At 54.3% G+C, this 19,221-nt stretch overlaps 1 protein-coding gene across 1 annotated transcript in view; it reads right to left on the bottom strand.

Moving 5' to 3' along the window:
- The window catches only part of RALB (RAS like proto-oncogene B), a 56,002-nt gene extending 50,677 nt beyond the window's left edge, over positions 1–5,325 (bottom strand). Inside the window, exon 1 of the mRNA XM_046019093.1 lies at positions 4,992–5,325. The gene's annotated coding sequence lies outside the window, so the exon portion shown is untranslated. The remainder of the gene's footprint in view (positions 1–4,991) is intronic.
- Positions 5,326–19,221: the final 13,896 nt, after the last annotated feature.

The following is a 19,221-nucleotide window of genomic DNA, read 5'->3' as shown; positions in this document are numbered from 1 at the left end:
AATTCATCTACTTGGGAAACACGTTTAAAAAAATGACTCATTTCTATTCTAAATTATTGAATTAGCTCGATTTATCTTTCTGCCATCATCACTCACAAAAAACGCTGTCCCAGAAATGAAGTCAAATCTGTCTTGTCATTAAATACTAAGTCTTCCTCATTATCGCTAATCCCCACTGCTTGTCAGCACGTTCTCCCCTCCTTTCCATCTTCGTGGAGACACACTGTGATCAACCAACTGACCTCCTGGGACCGAGATCAAAGCCCGCACAGGGGTAGGGGTGCGCACTAAGCCCCCTTGCACAATCTGGGCAGGTGACAATCCTGGTCTCGGCACTCAGGGCCATAAATTGGAGGAAGCAATTTACCTTCCAGGTAGCTCTGCAGACCAGACCTGGGAGCTGGATGGGAAGGGCCGGCCGGCCAGAGGTCAGAATTCTGCTCTCTGCCCTTCTGGTCCCACTCCTGCCTGTCCTCACCTCCCACAGGGAGGAGGAGAGGCCCAGAGCTCGGAAGGGACATGTTTGGGGCAGGGGAGGCTGTGGAGAGCCTCTCAGCTGAGACCAAGGTCCACCCTCCCCCTGAGCAGCTCAGGCTGGCATGGCGCCAGGTCCTGTGCCCAGCCCTTTATAACGTCATCACAGCCTCCTTTATGGCTGCATAGTCTGAGAGGGAGCTGTGAGTTCCTATCTACAGATAGGGCAGTGAGGTTGATGAGCAGATGGGGCCTCAAACCAGGTGAGCCTGACAACGAAATCCATACTCTTTACACAGTCTCTGCTACTTCCCACTGATAGCTGCAAGCTGCGCGACCTCAGACAAGATACCTCCCCCCTCTGACCTCAGTCTTCTCTGATGGTCAGTCTCAAGTCTGCACGGAGCACCTGCAGAGGGCAGGAGCCGGGCCAGGCACCAGAGGTCTGGGACCTCTAGGATATGTGCCCTAAGGCCTCCTGGGTGAGCACCTGGATAAGGTAGAGGCCACGCCTTGGCAGAACCAGCTTAGCTCCTGACTGTTGAGGTTCCGCAGGTCTCCTGGCTTCTTCCACGTTCCTACCCCCTTTTCCTCACAGTCTGAAGTCACCTGCAGGTACGTCCCCAGAGGAGGGGCTGGAATGTAAAGGGCAAGACTAAAAATCACCTGATGCTTAAACACAGGAGATCAGGACCTACGCTTAACCAAGAATGATAGCTGATGGCTATTGTCCACCACTCACATTTTGAACTTCTTTTAATCCCTCCCAGCAGCTGAGGTGTTATACGGCCAAATGCCTGCTACAGTGGCCCATAGCAAGCCTCAACACATATTTGTTATGGATGGATGGATGGATGGATGGACTGGATGGGCTGGACAGATGAGTGGATGGATGGATGGATGGATGGATGGATGGATGGATGGATGGATGGATTGGATGGACGGATGAGTGGATGGATGGATGGATGGATGGATGGATGAATAGTTGGATAGATGTTTGGATGGATTGATGGGTGAGTTGATGGATGGATGAGCAGATGAATGGATGGATGGATGGGGGAACAGCTGGAGAAAGTTTGATTGGGAGGCTCAAAGACAAGAGCATGCTTTTCATGACCTGGTGGTGCCCTGGTAAGGCAGGCATGGGATGGTAGACATAGGAGAGGGAACTTGGGAGCTGGAGGGCTGTCTGAGGATCTGGGCAATATAGGTAGGTGATGGGAAAGGCACACACAGAGAACAGCATGCCCAATCTGGAACACAGACCCCAACATGTTGACAGGGCCAGTCTCCCACAGCCAGCACACAGAGCAGTGTCGGAAGCACACAGGTGTTACTCACTCCGGCCAATTAGGGCCCCTGCTGTCTGCCTGGTCACTCACACTGGGTAGAGGCCCAACTGAGGTTGCCTCACACATCTCAGCAGAGCTGTGACAGGCTGCATCTGTACTCAAGGACCAACATCTGTGGTAGGCTTGGCTCTGCCTGAGGCCAGGAAGCCCCTGACCTGGGACACCCAGTGTGTCCATCCAGCTGCCACAAGTCCCACGTGTAGGCATTGTCACATCAAGTACAGACGCAATAAGGGGGGCAGACAGACTTATGCTACAAATCATTCGTTGGTGACCTGAAATGCAAATTTAACTGGGCATCCTGTATTTTTATTTAGAAAATCTGACAACCCTGCCCAAGCCCAGGGATCTCTGGGTGGGCAAATCTCGGCGCTCCCCACCCACCAGCATCATCAAAGCTCAGCTGCAGTGCTTGCTGAGAGGAGAGGAAGGAGAGAAGGACTCCCCCCACAGGACACGTAATAACATCTCCCCAGTGAGGACAGCTGCAGGACTCGAATGAAAGGGTGTGAGGCAGTGCTCAGGGAGGAGGATGGGGAGAGGGCTGCCCCTCCGGGACCACCTCCTTCCCCATCATTTCCACCTCCACCTCCTTCCCCATCATTTCCTCCACCTTCCTCCTAAGGAAGCCCCATCCCTAACCTGCGCTGCCATTCATCTGCCCGGTGTATAACAACTCAGTTCCTCACAGGTGCGCGGGTGAAAATGGCAGATCAGCCCGGACGTCCGGCTTTATCCACTCTCACCCTCCTTCACCAGCCTCCTCGGTGACTCGAGCCTCGCTGATCTCTCCGTACATTCCCACAGCTAACCACACCGCTCCTTCTGTTCTGCTGACTGATGAGTGTGACGGACCCCAACCGAAATCCTCCGCCCCCAGCCCCTGGTGCTACAGTATGACACAGTTACTGCCTGGAACCGAAAGATGCTTTAAATCCCGGCCTGCTGCCTCCCGGCTGGGGAGACTTGGCACACCTCTAAGCCTCAGTTTCCTTGTCTGCAAGGAGAGAGCTGTCCCCGGAGGTTGGTGGGGGATTTAAGAATACGATGCACAGCTCTTGGTGCCAGTCCGGCCTGCAGGAGCCCCTGGGGTTCCTGTATCTCCCTTTGCTTTGAGTTGGCTTTTTATGATCACCTTCAATTGCGGTAAAATACGCAGAATTTCAAGTTCGCCATCCCAACCGTGTTTAAGCATACAGTTCAGTGGCATGAAGCTCGCTCACGTTGTTGCACAACCACCAGCCATCCCCAGAGCTCTTTTCATCCCAGAAAACCGAAACCTGCTCTCATTAAACACAGACCTCCCCCCTCCCCGCCCCCGGCCGCTGGCAACCGCCATTCCCCTTTCTGCTTCCATAACTTTGACCACTCTAAGTACCTCCTCTAAGGGCAAGCACACAGTATTTTCGTTGTTGTGGCAACTGGCTCATTTCACGTAGCATGACGTCCTCAAGGTTCAACCATGTCGTGGCAGGTGTCAGAATTTCCTTCCTTTCTCTAAGGGTGAATAATACGCCATTGTGTGCCTACGCCACGTTTTGCTTCTCCATTCATCCGTTGGTGGACGCTTGGGCTGCTTCCAGCTTGTGGCTCTGGGAATAACGCTGCTGTGAACACAGGGTGTGGATGTCTCTTGGAGCCTCTGCCTCACATGCCGGCGGGCACCTACCAGAAGTGGGCTGCTGGATCTTACGGCAGTTCTACCTTTAATTATTTGAGGAGTTGCCGTACCGTTTTACCTTCCCATCCATTGGGCACAGAGTTCCCATTTCTCTGCATCCTCCCCAACACTTGCTTTCTGTTCTCTGACAGTAACTCCCCCCACCCATGGGGGTGAAGTGGCCATTTCCTCTCTCTGGGGACCTGGTTCTCAGCAGGCACTCCACAGATGTTCGTCCTGTGAACTGGATTCTGTCCTAAGCTTTCTCTGTAAAAAGCTTTCTCTGCCTCCCTGGGAGGCAAACGGGGATGTTTCTCAGTCTGTGGGGACCTCAGACCCTAGCTGGAGCCACCTCAGTCTGCTTTCTGGGGCAGGCTCTGGGAGCAGGGAGGGAGGGCAAGCCCCTGGTGCAGGGTCCTCGCTGCCGGGTAAGCACAGCATCGTGGTTCTGTCTGCTGGTGCGGCCCGGAGACGACGTGCCTGGTCAGCTCTGACACGGCCAAGGACAAACACAGCCCCGTGACTGAAGCAGTCTGTGTCCTCCGGCTGCTGCTTTCTTTCCAGCTTTTGGTACTGACTTTGCTCCTCTTCCCAGATCCCAGCAGAGAGGCCTTCTCTCCTCTGCCCCCGGTTCTCACTGCCCTACCCAAAGGCAGGGTGGGTGGTCCCGTGAAACCCCACCAGGAGGACCCCATCTCCATGGGGGAAGACGACCTCTCACTGACTCAGCCGCACACACGGGAGAAGGCACCCCTGAGGAGGCTGGGATGTGAAAACGGTAAACTCCAGTGAGAAATGGTAAGCTCCGATCTCTGGAATGATCTAAACCAAGACTGAGGATGGCAGACCTGTGGATAGCCTGCTGTCCCTCCCTTCGGGGCAGAGGCTTTAACGTGGCTTTGGAGCCAGAGACCTGGCTGGGTTCAAATCACAGCTCCGTCAACACATGCTGTGTGACCTCTCACAGGCTCCTGACCTCTCTGAGTACCGCTAGGCACATGAGGACGTAACATCCGAATCCCAGGGTTGCCCTGTAGCTTTTCAGAGCAATCCGGGTCCTCCTTACGGTCCCCAGGGGCATCACAGCCACCGGACTGCCTCTAATGAATGCAGACTCTGCTCTGTCTACCCCCAACTGCTATGATCCCATACACATTGAGAACGTCGGTCAGAGCAACACGTGAAATTCAAGGACAACGGCCTTCCTTTTTCTGACATGATCTGGTTTGTTCTTAAGGGAAAAGACAGCCCCTCTGCGGCCCCAGCTCCACACCACCTTTTGTGTTTGGGCTTCTAGGGAAATGGCGGTCTGCTGGTGGTTTCCTTCCAGGACCCCCTCCCTCCAGAAATTCCCCAACGGCTGCCAAGCCCACTGATAAGAAAAGTGAGCAATTTCCAGACAGAAGCCAGCACCTTTCAGAGATGTGGAACGGAGGCAACGCCTCTCCAGCACCCCCTCCCCAGCTCCCCACGTACACAGTCACAGGTCACCTGGCCACACTCACCACAGCACGAGACCTCCTGGAGTGCACCAAAGACATGGGACAGGTCAACCCTGAGGAGGGCTGAGATGATCATATCCTCCACGGTTTGTCGCTCCTGCCCCTGTCCCCAAATCCTGGACATTCAGGCTATGGTGGAGGTGCGGGGTGTACTGGACCCCACAACACACCCAGGACTTGGAGGGACAGAGGTTCAGGCATTCAATAAGCATCCATTTAGCCATTATTTATGGACCACAAATCGGCTGCCCAGCACTGTCCTGGGTATTAGGGCACACGACTGAGCCAAACAGACCCTCTGGGCCCAAGGACGGGAGCCTCCCCGCCCCGCCCCCATGTCACTGGCGTTCAAAACTTCTGCACACTCTGCCTGCTGGAAACCTCCTCCACTGAGGGAGCGGAGAAGACAGGGGGAACCCCAACCGAAGAGCAAAGTCCGGGAACGAGAAACCGCCCAGCCAAAGACAAACAAGGCCTTCAGTGCACAAAGCGATTACAACCATGAATGCAAGGAAGTCGGAACGCACGGGAAATGGAAGCTGGCCATCTTAAGGAAGGACCCATCCATCTTCCTTACCTAGGTCAAGCTCAAGACAACTTCGAAAAGCAAATCTAAATTTTCCACTTTTTATGCCAGGAAGGGCAACATGAGGCTGCGGAGCCAGGCCCAGGGTCTCTGATGACGCCTGAGTCAGGGCTGCCCGCTTGCAGCCTCTCCTGGGGTCCGCAGCCTCCCTCCACCTTTTGCCCTCCGGGTCTGCCTCTACCAGACTCGCTCCCTGCAGTCAGGATGGGCGTGGTCCCTCAGCACCTTTATCGAGACTTCCGGGCCTCTGCCTCCTACGAAGTCCAGGCTCTCTGCCACAGAGGCCACAAAGCCTCCTTCCTCCCTTCTCTTCTCTCACCCCTACCCCCTTCACCCTCCACCCCCCACCCTCCCAACCTCAATCATTCACACCCTCTCTCTTCTGTCCCAGGGCCTTCCCTCACTCCTTCTTCCCTGCCCCCTGCCGCTCTCCAGCAGCTCTGCTCCTCCTCCAAACTCAACTCCCCTCCCACTCCACCCCCAACTCCCCTCCCCTCCACCCCTCTCTGGAGAAGTAAGGTGCCCCTCTGCTGGCCTTCTGTGCCCTGACCCCTGAGAGGCTAGGGACCACAGTCTTCTGTCTGTCCTGGTGCCTGGCACAGAGCAGGAAAAGATGGAAGCATTTATTGAGCACCTACGGTATGCAGGCCATGTCCACAAAGGCCATCTCAAAGAACATTCTCAACAAACCCATGACGTGGTACCATTCCAGTTTACGGAGAAGGACACTGGAATCTCAGAAGAAGAGAGGGCTTCGGGGCAAAGAGTCATCACAGTAGAGAGAAAAGCAGGCAGCTGGCTGTGTCCAGAGGGAGGTAGAGCTTGACTTGGGCTCAAAAAAAAGGAAGAGGGTTCTGGCAAACCCAAAGGAGAGAGGGAGAGAAGAGGGATACTGTCGAGGCAGGGGCCACGAGAGAAACAAAGGCCCTGAGGTGGGGAAGATCGAGAAGTGGCTGGGAAGGCAACACAGGGCTGTTCCACTACATCGGGGATAGAGTTAGAGAAAACAGGAGCAGGAAGCCTGGGATGACAAGAAGAGCCCCCGCTTGTCATGGAAACAGGGGACCTTCTGAGTAAGGGCCGGCAGTGTTTTTGAGAAGGGGAATCCTGGTTGACTCCCCCCAGGTACAAAGCCCTTCCCGAGAGGTTCAGAGACTCTCAAATCTCAGCCTGCAGAAATGACTCTGGGAGGCAAACACGCTGTTCCAGTCCCCACCTTCCAAGCCTCACCTCTCCTCCTCCCAGGGGCCCGCCCCTGCAGGGCGGTCCTTACCGCCACTTCCCTCAGCCCCGGCTCAGGTCACTGTACGACTGAGGTCAGCCTTCCTTAGGGAAGTGAGTTGCGTGTTGTACGCGTGTCTGGGTACACCTGTGAACACGCATCCCGCCCCAGCAAACTGAAGGTGGGGCCTGTCTGCCTCTTTCCCTGAGACCCACCCAACCTCTGCACACTGTTCGGGTTTCCAGTCAGCTGGGCTTCCCCACTGGCTGCAGCAAAAGCACCCGGAACGCCAGCAGCCGGCAGGGGGGGAGCGCGCGCACCTGCTGGCGTGGGAGTCATCAGGGAAATCAGGACCATGAGCCCAGGGACGGATGAGGGCACCTGTCTCAGGCAGGCTGCCAACCCCACTCAAAGGCAAAACTCCTAACAGAAGGAGGAAGGTCCCAGATGGTTAGACTCTGGGGGAACCCCCAGCTCATGCTCCCTGCAGTTGTTCCAGAATGATCAGAGTGGCTCACAACTCAGCCCTAGGGATCCTGTGTACATCAGACCCTTCGTCTGTAAGGCGGCCAGGCAGAAAGCCCCCTGCTGCCTCTGCCCCTCAAGGCTCTTCCAGGTGCTTGGCTCTGACCCTGACCGACGCCTCAGCCCTTGAATGGACCGTGTGATAAGTCATCCTCGGAACGGCCTGTGGACTCAGTGGGGGCCGCTGCTTGATGTGCAAGGGAAGTGGGTCTGGTGATGAAGACACAGCCGCCTGAGGAGCCCCTCGCCCTGGAGATGCCCTCACTGCACTCAGGAGGGAGCACATGGTTAAGTGGGGTGAGAAGCATCGCGGGGGGCCCGTCCTGCTTAGCAGTGGCCAGCCCTGAACGGTAGTCACGGCACACAATCTGGTTGGCCCTTCTGTCTTCAGCGATTGAAGATTTGGCCAAACCACTGGTCAGACAGATTTTCCCCCAAGCCCCGCGTTAATTGGGTTTTGGATTCTACAACCCATGCTGCTGAGCTGGAGCTCCTGGGCTTCAAGGTGGGGGCCTTGACTCAAAGCCAAAACTGGCGGACACCTGGGTTCTGCTTGCCTGTACAGCGAGCCTGGGGAAAGCAGCTTTGGGGGCTGGCTCTGAGGTGCTCCGGCTGGTGGGCTTCCAAGTTCCTTGGCACAAGCCAGCTACCCTGGTGGCTGTGTTCTGGGTTGTGTGTGCTGGGTTGTCTCCCTGGGGGCAGCTGCACCTGGGTGGGGAGAGCTGGAAGCTCCCAGCCTCGGAGGCTCTGCACTCCTCCCAGGATGATTCAGCTCAGCCCAGCCTCGTGGGCAACCTGTCCTTTTCGGCGCCAGCCTGGCAGAACCCAGCCAAGGATGGCAATGCCGCCTGCTACCCCTTCTCCCTCCCTCCCTCTCTAACGTTCCTCGGGAAGAAGGAGGTGATCAGAGATCTTTGTTATTCCTACATCATGCTTGGAACATAGTAGGTGTTCAATAAATACTCGTTCTCCTCCATGGGGGGATGAGAGGCCACACGCCGATGGTTCAGAGCTGGGCTCTGGAGTCAGACAGCGGGTGCACTCCAGCCCGCGCTTTCTAGCTATCGGAGCTTGAACAAGTTACCACCCACCGTGAGCATGGATTCCCAGGGTGCCCGGCCCAGGGTGTGTGCCATATAAACATTTGATATTGTTTATCTTTTTTAAAGATTGTATTTATTTATTTGAGAGAGAGAGCACACACACACAAGCGGGGGGGTGGGGAGCAGAGGAAGGATCAGACACTCCAATGAGCAGGGAGCCCGATGCGGGACTCCATCCTAGATTCCCGGGATCATGACCTGAGCTGAAGGCAGATGCTCAACCGACTGAGCCACCCAGGAGCCCCTGATAATATTTATCTTAGAAGAAGAATCCAGCTGCATCCAAACGGGAGCCTGAAATGAAACAAAAGCTTGAATCCAGGTATACGGGGTAACGGCTGGGTCCCTACCCTGAGCAATGCCTCTTTCTCACATATCCCATCTAGAGGTGGGCTCTAGGCTCTGGGGAGTTGTAGACCTTCCATGTGTTAGCCCCCCACCACCTCACTTGCGGACCATGCAGGAAATGCCTCTGTCCCACAGTGGGGGCTGGCTTTCAGCATAGACCAAGTAGAAAGTAACTTTTCCCACCGAAGAGGCAATACAATCAGACTCCCTTCTCCAAAGCTACACACAGAACGCTGATCTTGACAGAGGTTGGAATACAGTTTCTGGAAGAGCTCCTTCTGATCCAAGAGATACAAGGATCCGGTTGGTAAGGAACCCTTGCAGCTGGTAGGCAACATTCCCCAGAATCCATCGAAAGGAATCAGTGGATAAAGATTGCAGACGGCAAAACTACTATAAAAATAAGCATCTTTCTAAACAGGAGAGCGGCTGACAGTCATGGGCCTGAGCCTTGCCGAGCCTGCACTCGGCCAATCTCACAGCAGCCCCCCAGGGTGGGCTCAATCCACACCCCCACCCTTTGCAGGAAGGGAAAAGATGGGTGCCATGAGTAAGCTGTTTGCCCAAGATCTTGTAGCAGGGAAGCAGAGTTGGGATCCAGACCAGGCCTGCCTCGCCTAAAACCCAGACTTTAAATCACAACTGTAGGGGCGCCTGGGTGGCTCAGGGGGTTAAGCGCCTGCCTTCAGCTCAGGTCATGATCCCAGGGTCCTGGGATCGAGTCCCACATGGAGCTCCTTGCTCAGTGCGGAGCCTGCTTCTCCCTCTCCTCCTTGATCTTGCTCTCTCTTGCTATCTCTGTCTCTCAAATAAATAAATAAAATCTTTAAAAAAGAAAGAAATAGACCGCAACTCTATGCCAGAGTCAGAGGCGGGAATCTACACACAAGGACTCGAGGCCAGCGGACAGCAGGCAGGACGGGAAAACTGGGGCCACACAGCCCTGTACCCAGGCGCGGGAAGAACGGCCTAAAACTATGCCCTTTTGCCAGTTCTGCTGGGCTGTTTGCATCTAGGGAGAAGGAAACGAAGCTGGAGGCCACCACTTACCGTGTGTGCTTAGAAGCCAGACTTGAGGGGACCCATCCAGGTCCAATGTCCCTGTCCTCTCCCTTTCAGTCCCCATGTTCAGGTGGGGGGATGAAGGAAAGAAACGAACTGATGATTATGTCCACATTTCCACACTGACAGACTGGGACAAGACAGCGGTGACTAGAGCCCCTTGCTCCCGGGAAGTACACAGGGTCTGCTGGTTAGATTCGTGCTCTCTGCGACAGAAATGGGGATTTCAATGCTCTGACCAAGGCCGCAAGGAAGGGAGAAAAACCAACGGCTCGGGAGTGTGTCACCCCCCACCTCCTCACCTCCCAGTCGCCCGGCACTGGCCTCACCCATCTTGCTGCTCCGGGTGGCTGTCCTGTGATGGGCCACGCGGGGCCTCACCAAGACCCCAGGCTCTGGGGGTGAGACGAAGTCCCTTCCTAGCACGTCTGCAAAATCCTGGGCACTGACTAAATTATTACCTCAGAAAATGGGTTCTTACCCACTCACCGCTCTGTTCACCCAATATCAACGCACACATTTCTTCGTGGTTAGAAACAGGCTATCTACGAAATAAATCTTGAAACACAACTTGGAACCAGCTGTTTGTTCCAGCGCTTTTCCTTGATGAATGGCCGCGCTGAGCTGTAGTGTGGACGGCATACCACTCACTCCTTGCACGGCTGTGGAGACCAGCTGGTGGGGTGCAGGGGCCTGGGTTCACGTCTTGACTGTGTGCTGGGTCTCCACTGGCCGGAGCCTCCTTCCTATAGTGTGGGCAGCCTGCACACCCGTACACCTTGCCGCATTTAGAAACCATTGTCATCATTATTCTACGCAACGGTGAAAATAGTTCTTGCCTTCTCCTTTCGAAGCCCCTTTTTGCCGGAAAGGGGAAATTGGACCCTTACTTTACTTCAAAATGTGTTCTTGGTTTTTTGGCAATTAAAAAAAAAAATCCTAGATGTTCTTTGTACCTCTCTGCTCCTCACATGCCCCAAACCACTCCCCCTTCCCATATGATTTATGACATTCCCTTTTGCTGGTACATCTGCGGTTATGGTACTAATAGTCATTAACCGTTTTTGCTGCGTTTTTTTTTAATTGCTTCCTTAGAAACTGTAAAGTAGAACCTCTTTCTTTAACCCCCCGTGCTCTGTAAAAGCGCTTTGAGTTCAACGAATCACCTATCTGCATGGGGGGAAATCTGGTAAGGCTGGGTCTGCAATAGGATTTCATTACGTGAACAGTAACTCACCACTGCAAAGGCTCCCTGGATAAAGCTGGGAAGTTTACAGCCACTTTGGGCAATTTGGAAAGATCCTCAGCCATGGTAAATAATGTTTATGTTCTTACAGGAGGAAAATTGAAGACCAGCAGGAACTGCGCAGAATTTCATTTTCTTTCTTGGGAAAGGAGCTGCTGCTCCATGAGAAGGAAAGGATGTTCAGTCTAGGTTGTTCTGTTTTGTTTTTTAAAGATTTTATTTATTTGAGAGAGAGCCCAAGCAGGGGGAGCAGCAGGCAGAGGGAGAAGCAGTCTCCCCGCTGAGCAGGGTATTTGATCCCAGGACCCTGAGATCATGACCTGAGCCACCCAGGCACCCGCTTGGCCTAGGTTTTAACCTATTTAACCTATTTCCAGCCTCGGAGATGTATTTCCACGCTGTATTCAGCTGACTGGTGGTGAGAAGCATCCCAGGTCTCCGAGGTGAGCTTATCTCCTCCCCTCGCTGACAATGTCCGGAGCAAGGTACCGGACGGGGTTCAAGATTTATTTCTACACTGGTCCTGAACTATGGTTTTGTGGCTTGAGCAGCACCAGCGAACCTCCCCATGTCTGATGAAAGCAGAAGAGCTCTGGCCCAGATACTGACATGAGACCCCCCCAGGCGGCACATGGCGTTTGATGGGGTTAGAAACACAGACTCTAAGGGCTGAAAAAGGCTTTTCGGGGAGCACCTGGCTGATAGTTCTGAGACCTGGCTGAACCCTGGACTCATGAGTCCCTAGACTCATGGGAGAGCTTTAAAGAAATTTGGATGCTGGGGCCCACCCTCCAGCCATCTGATTTGCTGAGTCTGGGTGGAGGCCCCCGGGATCTGCACTTGGGAGACCCCGGACCCACCCGGCCCCCATAATCTATAGAGCAGAACTGGGCTCAGGGAGAAAAGAATCAGGTGCCAGTCACCTGGGTTTTTTATTTTAGTTATATAAGTTCACCTTTATTTTTTATTTATTAAAAAAAAATTTAAGTAATCTGTACACCCAGCTTGGGGCTTGAACTCAGGACCCCAAGATCAAGAGTCACACGCTCCTCTGACTGAGCCAGCCAGGACACCAGTTCACCTTCAGTTACAAGCTGCCTGACTCTACCTGGGATCTGAGAGTGGCCCCACCTCCTGCCAGGCATTCTGCTCTCCAGGGGCAGCATGAGGGTTGGGGAAAGGGCAGAGGGCAGGGGACGGTGCTCAGATGTTGATCATTTCCTAAACATGCCAGGCCCTATGTCTTTACTATCTCCCCTCTGTCCTGTGAAGTACATGTTATTATTCCCACTTTACAGATGAGAAAACCTAGGCTCAGAGAGGCTGAGTCATTGGGTCAAAGACACACAGTTGGTTAAATGACAGAGTTGGGGTCTGAATCCAGGTGGTCCTTCTTTGGCTCATGCTGGTGTGGCCTCAGGAGTCCAGCAAGCGATGAGATGAGATCAGAGAGAGAAACTGAAGCTGGTCAACCAGAGCCTTGAAGGGCATGGTAAGGCATGTGGATTCTTCCCGAGAAACGAGAAGTCACTGAAGGTTTCGGGCAGGGAGGCGGGCACACTGTTGTGCTGTCCGTGTAGTGGACGGGACTGGCAGCCCCTTCGAAGCAAGAGCCCCAAACTCTGTGCAGGGTAACTCCAGGGCCTGGCTCTGAATGATCCCTACAGGCATGTACTTTTTGGTGATTACTGGCTGCTTGGCACCAGTCTCTGAAAGAGTAAAAGACAATCCACAGTGAAATTGGGATTATAGTGTTACAAGTGTCCGCTCCTGCCCCCAGTAACCACGTCACTCATCCAGACAGATTTACAGGAAGTCTGGGTGAGAGCAGGACTGAGGATCACCGTTGTAAAACAGAGAGATCTCTTGCTGAGTAAATTAATCGCATAAATGACACTCGAGAAGAAAGCTCACATCACACAGGCAAACTGCTGAAACGGTTCCGTGGCACCGAGGTAAATGCCAGGAATGGATCACCAAACTACCTGTTTATTCAACAGTATTCCGTAATTCCGAAGTTTCCCATGCATGCCCACACATACACCAAATCAGTTTGAATTAGTCATACTTAACTCTATCTGAACGTCTCAGTTTAAATTATCCCAGCGCTCAGCTTATCGATTGGTAACATTTGGAGTTTACCATGATCGAACCCAAAGAGACCCCCGACCCCGCACGGGCACACTCGCACATCCAAACCAGTCCTGGTTTTTAGTTGGCTTTTAATTTTGTGCCACCTTATACCTGAGTAAGCTTCTAATTTCAGCCTCTTTACCTCGTTTAACGTTAATTCTTCACCCTTACAGAGTTTTCCAGACCAAAAGCACTAGACCAGCCACTGTCAGCACAAGTGGACTCGTACTCCTGCTTCCGAAGGCACCGACCCCGTGTGTGCGAAGGGAACACAGAAAAAAGAAAAAAAATCTGCATCTAAAAACACTAGGCTTTATGTACAGCATATTCATTCTTTCAGCCGGGCAATTTGATTTCTGGGAATTACCCTAAAGAAATCCTCTGGATGAGAAAGCAGCTGTGTGTAGTGGGAAAGACCGTGGAGCTCCTTATCTCTGAGAACAGAAATAAGCCCAATATGCAGCAAATGAATGGGTGAGGGGAATGCTGGGTGAGGGCAGCACTGTGATGTAGTATCGTAGAGCCATTCAAAAGAGGCTCATAGGAGGCTCCCGGATAGCTCAGTCAGTTAAGCCTCTGCTTTCGGCTCAGGTCGTGATCCCAGGGATCTAGGATCGAGCTCCACATCCGCAGGGAGCCTGCTTCCCCTTCTCCCCACTGCTCGTGCTTTCTCCCAAATAAACAAAATCTTAAAGAAAAAAAAAAAAGATGCTCACAATGCATTAATGGTAATCTGAAGAATGTTTCTAGTGATGGTGTATCATCACATTTAAGACACCATTGATTATACGACATACCACAATTTCATGTATCAGGAAGGAAAAAAAAAATACCCAGGATGGGTTATCTAACAAGGGACATCTAAGCAGCTAGGACCCAGAAGGGCTAGTCCCTAAATGCAAGGGGGATGAAAGACTGCCCTTTTGGGCAGAACGTATGTCTCATCCTTGCCCTGGGTGCAGGGAGGGAACATAATCAGTTGAGAACATGAAACCCACACTCACACAGGTGGGAGTCTGAATTTGCACTACACACATGGTCTCCAAACACCTCCAGCAAACGCTGAAACGGAATTTAAATTTAATGTAAAGTCTTCTCAAGTTGGCAGTGCCCCCAGGGGACTGTCAGAAGCAGTAGGAACCCAGTTCGGAAGAGGGGAATTTCGAGAGGCTGACGGCAGCTGGAAAGCCATCAGCTGTGATGTTAGAATGTGACGATCAGCCAGTCTTAGAATTAACGTTAAGCTGAAGAGCAGAATAAAATGGCACGTGGGTGATATGTCTTTGCAGAGGTGACCAACGGGAAGGAAATACACTAAAATGTTAACTGTGGCTTTCTGTGGCTGTAAGACTAGAGCTTTTTCTTTAAATGACATTTTCCCGATTTTCCTGAAGAAACCGTGTGTTTAAGTGACCACTTAACATAAGAGAAATAAATCAGGGTGATAGGAGGAGGGAGGGGGTGACTTTAGGTGGGGTGGTCAGGGAGGGCACCTTGGAGGAGGGGACACTGAACAGAGCTGCCTCCCGTATCAGAATGGAGCTTGGATCACAGGGCAGATGCCTGGAACATATTTGTTCAATGAATACAGGAATTAAGGAATAGTTGCGGACTCTCAAGGGGTCTCCACCAGTGGTTGCAGTCTCTTCAGTGGGGCCATTCTCACCAGACTGAGCTGACGAACAGGGCCAGGATACCAGCGGGACCAAGGGCAAAGCTCAGCGGAGAACTGAAGTCAGGGCACTGGGCCTGTTTCCCCACCGACGAAATGAGATGAGTGCCTTTGCTGCTATAGGGGCTCAAAGTCAGCTTCAGCTGACGCAGTGCTTTGAAATACTGAGCCCAGTGCAAGCATGAGGGGCTGCCATGTTCTAGGTCTTTGCAAGAGCCCAGTGACACCTCCCTGCAACCGCGAGGCCCAGTGGCTTTAGATGAGCTGCTGTTGCACACGGCTGACCCTGCTCCATGGTCAGCGGGGAAAGATGCCGCATCAGCTCCAGCCTTCCTGTCCACCTGTGCTTTCCTGGATGCATTTACTCTGCGTCAGCCCATGCTGGATGCTGCAGATCCAGAGATGAGAGATGGGGCCCTGCCCTCGGGAGAGGCACAGCGCACCTGGGGCCACGAGATGAGCGGGAATCATGATCCCCTGGCATGTGACCGACAGTGCAGCTGGGAACACGGGCCAAAAGAGGCTCACTGCACCTGCTGCTCAGGCAGAAACAATAGCAGTCATTGGGGGGGGGGGGGGGCAAGAATTGAGCATACACTGGGTTTTTGTACATTGTTTCATTTTGTCCTCACCAAGCTGTGAGGTTATCACCATTTCACAGATGGGGGCCAGAAGTTCTACTGGTTAGTTGTCAAGGTCATGGAGCTTGGAACTAGCCCAGCAAGAACTCCTGTCTTGGCGGGAGGGATTCTGGAGTCTGGGCCCCTAGCCACTAGCATGCTGATGAGTGTGTGTGCGCATGTGTATTGCCAGGGTGGGGGGTGGGGGCAGAAGGGGAGCAGGAGGCTGCTGCAGGCAGAGGGGAGACCCCGCCCCTGCCACATTAGGGACCGAAGGCCAAGGGGCAAAGGACCCTGCCACATTAGGGACCGAAGGCCAAGGGGCGAAGGACCCTGCCACATTAGGGACCGAAGGCCAAGGGGCGATGGACCCTGCCACATTAGGGACCGAAGGCCAAGGGGCGAAGGACCCTGCCACATTAGGGACCGAAGGCCAAGGGGCGAAGGACCCTGCCACATTAGGGACCGAAGGCCAAGGGGCGAAGGACCCTGCCACATTAGGGACCGAAGGCCAAGGGGCGAAGGACCCTGCCACATTAGGGACCGAAGGCCAAGGGGCGAAGGACCCTGCCACATTAGGGACCGAAGGCCAAGGGGCGAAGGACCCTGCCACATTAGGGACCGAAGGCCAAGGGGCGATGGACCCTGCCACATTTAGGGACCGAAGGCCAAGGGGCGATGGACCCTGCCACATTTAGGGACCGAAGGCCAAGGGGCGAAGGACCCTGCCACATTAGGGACCGAAGGCCAAGGGGCGATGGACCCTGCCACATTAGGGACCGAAGGCCAAGGGGCGAAGGACCCTGCCACATTAGGGACCGAAGGCCAAGGGGCGATGGACCCTGCCACATTAGGGACCGAAGGCCAAGGGGCGAAGGACCCTGCCACATTAGGGACCGAAGGCCAAGGGGCGATGGACCCTGCCACATTAGGGACCGAAGGCCAAGGGGCGATGGACCCTGCCACATTTAGGGACCGAAGGCCAAGGGGCGAAGGACCCTGCCACATTAGGGACCGAAGGCCAAGGGGCGAAGGACCCTGCCACATTAGGGACCGAAGGCCAAGGGGCGAAGGACCCTGCCACATTAGGGACCGAAGGCCAAGGGGCGAAGGACCCTGCCACATTAGGGACCGAAGGCCAAGGGGCGATGGACCCTGCCACATTTAGGGACCGAAGGCCAAGGGGCGATGGACCCTGCCACATTTAGGGACCGAAGGCCAAGGGGCGAAGGACCCTGCCACATTAGGGACCGAAGGCCAAGGGGCGATGGACCCTGCCACATTAGGGACCGAAGGCCAAGGGGCGAAGGACCCTGCCACATTAGGGACCGAAGGCCAAGGGGCGATGGACCCTGCCACATTAGGGACCGAAGGCCAAGGGGCGAAGGACCCTGCCACATTAGGGACCGAAGGCCAAGGGGCGAAGGACCCTGCCACATTTAGGGACCGAAGGCCAAGGGGCGATGGACCCTGCCACATTTAGGGACTGAAGGCCAAGGGGCGAAGGACCCTGCCACATTTAGGGACCGAAGGCCAAGGGGCGAAGGACCCTGCCACATTTAGGGACCGAAGGCCAAGGGGCGATGGCGGGCACGGAGGCGGACATGGAGGGTCAGGTGTGCTGTGGCTTTCTCGTGAAAGGGCTGATGTGAGCAAACTCACAAATGGGTCTGAAAGTGAAATGCCCCTGGGCTTTCTGTAGAGGTCATGCCCCTGCCCTAAGCGGCCCACTCAGAGGACATTCAGCAAGTGGCCAAATCGTGAATCCTACCCCAGTTCCAGCTGCTCAGGGGGAACTGGTCTGGTGGGACAGGGAGCACACCCAGGTGTCACCCAGGGCAACCCGGGAGCCCAGCATCGTCATCCTGGTCTGTGTGGGGGGGGGGGGCCCTTGGGCCCTCCCAGCGCAGGGACCCCTCCTGGAGCTTGGAGGAGGAAGAGCCGCGCTGGCCTGAATGGAATTCCAAAGATGGCCCTGGCTGGCTCCGTCAGTAGAGCATGCGACTCTTGATCTCAAAGTCGTGAGTTCAAGTCGTGGGGTGTGGAGCCTACTTGAAAAAATACATATATATAAAAAATTAAGACACGCCCCCCCCCCAGCATTCCCGTGGGTCCTCTGCTCATGCAAACACTAACTGGGGTGCTGCTGTGAGAGGACTTTGCCAATGGACTCAAGTTTACTACTAGGGTGACCTTAAAACAGATTATCTCGGAGTATCTGGCGGTGCCCAACGTAATCATATGAACTCCTAAAAACAGAAAACGGCGGCAGAAGAGCGCTGCAGCCGAAGGTCCAGTCAGAGACCAGAAAGTATGAGAACTCCATTCACCGTCAGTGTCTCTGAAGAGGGACCCACGCTGGGAAATGCGGGGTGGCTGACAATGTCCCCGGCTGTGAGCTAGCGGGGGCACGGGAGCCTCAGTCCCACGACTCCACGGGAACAAATTCTGCCAACAAGCCTAATGAATGTGGGAGCAGATTCACCACCGAAACCTCCAGAAGGGAATGTCACCCTGCTGACATCCTGCCTTGGGCCTTGTGAGACTCTGGCAAAGAGCCTGCCAGGCCGCCCTATGCCCCAGCTTCTGACTGACAGAAACTGTGTGATAATAGGCACTTTGTAAGCTGCTAAATTTGTGGCAATTTCTTACGACAGCATTGGAAACCAAGGACTAATAAACACAGGCGCTATCTGAGGACAGACGGCCCGGGCCCAGGACGATGGCACAGGGCCCCGCACGCAGGCAGTGACAGGGCGGGCTACGGCTCCCACCTCCTCACTGCTCTGAGGAAAGGGAAGAAGGGAACCACCGGATCTGGGCCAGGGGACGCACGGTCACCAGCAGGGCCAAATTATTCACTCATTCACTCAGCTAGCCTTTCTTTCTTTTTTTTTTTTTTAATACTTTATTTATTTACTTATTTGACAGAGAGAAATCATAAGTAGGCAGAGAGGCAGGCAGAGAGAGAGGAGGAAGCAGGCTCCCCGCTGAACAGAGAGCCCGATGCAGGGCTCGATCCCAGGACCCTGAGATCATGACCTGAGCCAAAGGCAGAGGCTTTAACCCACTGAGCCACCCAGGTGCCCCTCAGCTAGCCTTTCTTAAGCCCATGCTATTACCTAAGCACTGGCCGGGTGTCTGGAACTCTCACAAGGGGAAAGATGGCCCACCAGACTCAAGCCATTGAAATGAGTCCTGTGGCAGGAACAAAGTCCCTGATGCTGTGGGAGATCAGAGAAGGATCACCAGTCCCCCAGAGGCCGACAAGGTTTCCCAAGGCCTGAAGCCCTCATGGGTCTTGGCGGTCAGGAGGGAAAGAGGTTGGGTAGGGGTGGGCCGCCCTGAGAAGAGAAGAGCAAGGCCACGGGATGGCGAGGTCATGCCTGGCACATTCGGGAAGGACAGGGGATATGGCAGGCCACGGGAAAAGGAACTGGCCAGCCGGTGGGCTGCAGCACAGGAGGGCCCTGAGGTCGAAAAGGGAAGTTGGACTGAGGACGTTAAGCAGGGAGAAGACCGCGACAGGGGCAGGGGAGGACCACACATCTCAGGACTCCATTCGCCTGGACTCAGGGGATAGGCAGGCCTGAGGGGGTGGACTGAAGTGCCCATGCGCCCTCTGTAAATGAATGAACGTACACTTTGGTTTGTGTACCGGCCTCCCAGGTGGCTATGTCATGAGTACCTGGCACCTGACAATCCACGTTAGCTTT

The sequence above is a fragment of the Meles meles genome, chromosome 9, assembly GCF_922984935.1.
Source record: "Meles meles chromosome 9, mMelMel3.1 paternal haplotype, whole genome shotgun sequence".
NCBI classification, from domain to species: Eukaryota; Metazoa; Chordata; class Mammalia; order Carnivora; family Mustelidae; genus Meles; species Meles meles.
Note: the sequence above shows the minus strand (reverse complement) of the source record. Positions and strands in the feature narration are given on the sequence as shown.